We start from the raw sequence: 4,807 nt of genomic DNA, 5'->3' as shown, positions 1-4,807 counted from the left end.
CAGGGGGGAAAAAAAAAGGCACATGGGCTCCAGAATCACTGTTTGGAAGAAAGAGTTGCCTGCTGATCTAGAATACCCTTTTGGATCTCACAAAAGCAGAGAATAAACTTGCAATAAGCCTTTAAGGTTGTCAGTTAAAAATAAATAAACCAAAAGTTGAGAATTATGTTTTATTCAGCAGGTATACCAAGGATTGAAACCCATGAGACAGCCTCCCAGAAAGCTCTAAGGGACTATTCTGAAGAGGTAAGGGAGAACCAAGATATATAGGAGTTGGGGGTGGGAAGAGGGAAGCGGGTACTTAAAGCATCAAAAAATTACGGTTAATTAAAGAAAACAGACATTTCAAGCTAGTGAATTTTTCATACTTTTCTAAGTCTGAGAAGATCCAAGAGTCTGGGCTGATTGAAATCATTCCTTTGATATGTAACTTAACTACCTAGGGCCAGTATCCTATTTTTCTTCATCCTGAATCCACTCAGTGTGCACAGTTGTGGGGATGGGGTGGCAGTTTCAGAGGCTTAAGGCTAGATGGCTGCCACATCCTTTGTTTACTGATACAGCAAGTGACATTCTTCATCCACAAAGTTTGGAAATTTACCTTAATATACCCTCCACCATGATAATCTCTATTTTCTAAAAGGAAGTTCAGTTACTTGCTGCTGGATCTCAAACCTTGTAGAACCAGATGGCTAGCAACATTCTTTAGTTGGCAAAGGACAGAGGAAATATTCTTCCAAGACAATTTCATAGTTATTTGGCAAAACCTGAACAACACCAGTTTCCTGTCCTTCCTTGAACACTGCTAAAAAATGAGAGTAATTAACAGCCTACACACCCTAATGAAAGTCTCTGCATTTGAACTGCAGTCTCTCCCAATAGGAAGGGTTCAGAAGATACATGATCTCTTGCTTCAATGCCAAGATTCAGTTATAGCTTAGATCAGCACTTGATAACATGCATCATTTTTATCATAAATAAATTTGTTTTCTTTCAAAAAATCATGCATTTTGCCATCAAATCATCACCATTTTGAAGGTTTTCGTATGGAATTCTATTAGCCATGAGCCAAAAGATGAACAGTTTTATTTATATTTGGAGACTCATTAGTAAATATCCAATATAATCTTAGAAACTGTACTTATTACAGTGTATAAAGCCTTTTTAGAAATATTACATTTGAATTCTTTTTTCTGAAAAGTGAAACAATGGTAGTGATTATTTGGAACCTCAAAATATCTTACTTTTGGGACTTCCCTGGTGGTCTAGTGGCTAAGACTCCATGCTCCCAATGCAGGGGACTCAGGTTCCATCTCTGGTTGAGAAACTAGATACCTCTGCTGATAATAAAAAGCTCTCATGCTGAAACTTAAAAAAAAAAGAAAAAGAAAAAAAACCCATGTGCTGCAACTAAGACCCATTTTGGTTAAATACCCTTTTTTAATCTTACTTTTCATTTTAAATAAATTGTCACAGAATTAATACTCTCCCCAATGACTAGTACTTCTTGAACTGGCTGGCAGTTGTCTCCCTCGGGTTAGTACTCATCTATTTCTGCTCTGGCCTCAGTTTATTTTCTGTGTTGGGGCCAGTGTGAGGAAAGCAGGAGAGACTCCATCTTGAAGCCTGTCATCTGTCTTAAAGACTGGATATGAACTGGGCCTGAACCCTGCCCAAGAGTGAAGAAACCACTGCTAGTGAAAACCAGGTCTTCTGGAGACTTCCTCCCTACAGATGACAAATGGAGATTGTAGTTGAGGTCAGGATGCCCCTGTTAGCTTAACCATGGAGACATGCCCCCTGATGTATAATCACTGTTCCCCTGCTTTAACCTTGTTTGTTCTCCTAGCACCTACTTGTAAAACTCAATCATATACAACAAAGAGGTTGCTAACATGTAACCAGTCACATAGTGGGGGATATAAAACTGGACCTCTCAGAAACATCAGGGTCCTTGTTGGGAACTGATTCCCCTTGGACTGGCTGGCATAATAAACTGTACTCCTTGAGTGTCCTCCGAGGTGTGTTTTGTGACTCCAGATTCCACAACATCTGAATTGAATGTATTCAGAAAACTGGAGTAAGATTTTTGGGGCTGGTGGGGGTGGGGGTGCAATGTGTAAACTCATTGATGAGCTATCCAGAAACTCCAGCTTGTGAAAGACGAAGAGAAAGTTGGTTCTATCCTGTGGCCATCATTCCAAGTAATGCTTCCACCATGGGACCTTTGCAATCATTGTTTCCTTTGTGAAGAATGATCTTTCTACAGAAGTATGAAGATCCCACTCCTTTCCATATTTCATGCCACTGGCTTTCATGTCTCGTCTCAGTTGTGAAGGCTTCCCCACTTACCCTATTTAAAATGGCAACTGTCCACTACCCATCTCCCACTCTATGACAGTCCCTAATCCCCTTGGACTCTTTATGTTTTCTTAATTCTCTTGACCTACCAAAATACTGTGTTTATCTTTGTTCATTTTCTCTCGGTGAACTCCACACAGAAAGATCTCTGCCATGTTATGCACTGTTCTTTCCAGCACCTAGAACATTGTTGAGCACACAGTAATCATTCAAAAAGGTTTTGATGAATGGATGGATGAGGTAAAAGGAAAATATGCATGTAACACAAAATGCCTTCCATTCTCTAACCCCAAAGATAAAATCCATGACAGATTTAACAAAATGAACCACTATAGAAGGTATTCCCCCTCATTATGCTTCTGTTTCTTCATCATAGTATTTGAGGTAACATGCCCCCCCCAACCCACATAGTTATTGTGAAGATTAAATTAAATAATCCATGCAGAAACTCAGGTAGACTTTGACTTTATAAAGTCATGAATCTTTTACCAGCTGGACAGCTCCAAAAGCCATTATTGTTAGCATCTCTTTTTGGTAACTGACAATAACAATCAAGAGTGCTATACGGAGCACAGCTTGAATTCAGCCAGATCTGCTGCTGGCTGGAGGACCTGGTGAAATAAAGCTGGAAAGCTCACCATTTTCCCTTATACAGAAACTCTTTGCCTGGTTCTGAAAGACATTTGAATTCACAACCCCAATAAATCAAGTTTGGTACCTGAGAGCAAACAATTTGCCTGTGGTCATAAAACTAGTAAATTGAAGTATGAATCAACTTTAACTCCAAAGGTTTATATTTTATGAATAATTTTCTCTTTTCTCCCTAACTATAAATCTCCCAGATCAGCCTCTATTTTCAAGGTCTGAATAGCACAAAATGAAGAAAACTGGGCTTTGATTTTTGTGCTGGAGCACAATTGAACCAACTAAAAACCACTCCAGTATTCTTGCCTGGAGAATCCCATAGACAGAGAAGCCTGACAAGCCACAGTCCATGGGATCACAAAAGAGCTAAACAGGACTGAGCACACATGCAGTAAGAATAAAGCTGCTGCTGCTGCTAAGTCGCTTCAGTCATGTCTGACTCTGTGCGACCCCATAGACGGCAGCCCACCAGGCTCCCCCGTCTCTGTGATTCTCCAGGCAACAACACTGGAGTGGGTTGCCATTTCCTTCCCCAATGCATGAAAGTGAAAAGTGAAAGTGAAGTTGCTCAGTCGTGTCCGACTCTTAGTGATCCCATGGACTGCAGCCTACCAGGCTCCTCCATCCATGGGATTTTCCAGGCAAGAGCACTGGAGTGTGGTCCCATTGCCTTCTCTGAAGAATAAAGCAGAACCTGATTAAATGAGAGAAAAGGACACAAAAACTCCTGTGTTCAACTTCTCTCAAGTTCTTCCATTTCACTCAGAACAAATGCTAAATTCTTTACAGAGGTATACAAGCCCCTACAGGATCATGCTTCCTTTCATTTCTCTGCTTTTTAATCTCCTCCTACAGTGCCCAGCCCTTTCCACATAGCCACCCTAGCTCTTCAGCATTTCTTTCTCCTTTTACCCCAGCTTGCCTCTTCACCTTTCAACGCTTTGCTGAGATAACTGGCTTCTTAGTGCCATCTTCACTGGTTACCTTACCTAAATTTCAACTCTCCATAAGAATTCTTATTCTTGCTTTATTGCACTCATTTATTACATATATTTGTTTATCTGATTTATTGTTTATTCCAGAGTCAAATATAAATTCCATGAGAGCAAAGAATTTTGTCTGTTTGGATCTCATCTGAGTATATTCCCAATGCATAGAACAGCATCTGGTACTGTTATAAACTCAATAAATATATGTGGAATGAATTAAAAATTTATCAACCTTAGATATTGTTTGTTGAGAGTTATCATGACATCATAATTAGGTTTTAAAATGGTAGATGTATATTAAAATGCTACCAGAGGAAATGATACAATTTCCTCAACAGTCATCAAGGCAACAATCAAGGTAGAAGAGGTATAGATAAAACATATTTGTCTGGTGTTGGTGATGTTGAGGATGGGTAAACTTTTATCTATACTTCCATATATTCTCAAATGTTGCATAATAAAAAAAATAATAATTGAGAATGAAATTATATGGGTGATGGGAGATAAACTGATAAATAAATTTTTAAAAGACTATGGAGAAGTCTTTAAAAGACCATCGAAAAGCCCAAATAGGACATTGTGCTGATCTGTACAGGAAAGACCCAATGTGAAGACAGAATCAGACACGACTGAGCAACTAAGCACAGCACACACCACAGATCTAGAATAATACTCCTTGAAATATCCCTGCTGCTACTGCTAAGTCGATTCAGTCGTATCCGATTCTGTGCGACCCCATAGATGGCAGCCCACCAGGCTCTCTTGTCCCTGGGATTCTCCAGGCAAGAAGACTGGAGTGGGTTGCCATTTCC

The sequence above is a fragment of the Bison bison genome, unplaced genomic scaffold, assembly GCF_000754665.1.
Source record: "Bison bison bison isolate TAMUID 2011002044 unplaced genomic scaffold, Bison_UMD1.0 scf7180017864182, whole genome shotgun sequence".
Taxonomy (NCBI): Eukaryota; Metazoa; Chordata; class Mammalia; order Artiodactyla; family Bovidae; genus Bison; species Bison bison.
The sequence above is the reverse complement of the archived record's forward strand: the minus strand, read 5'-3'. Positions refer to the sequence as shown.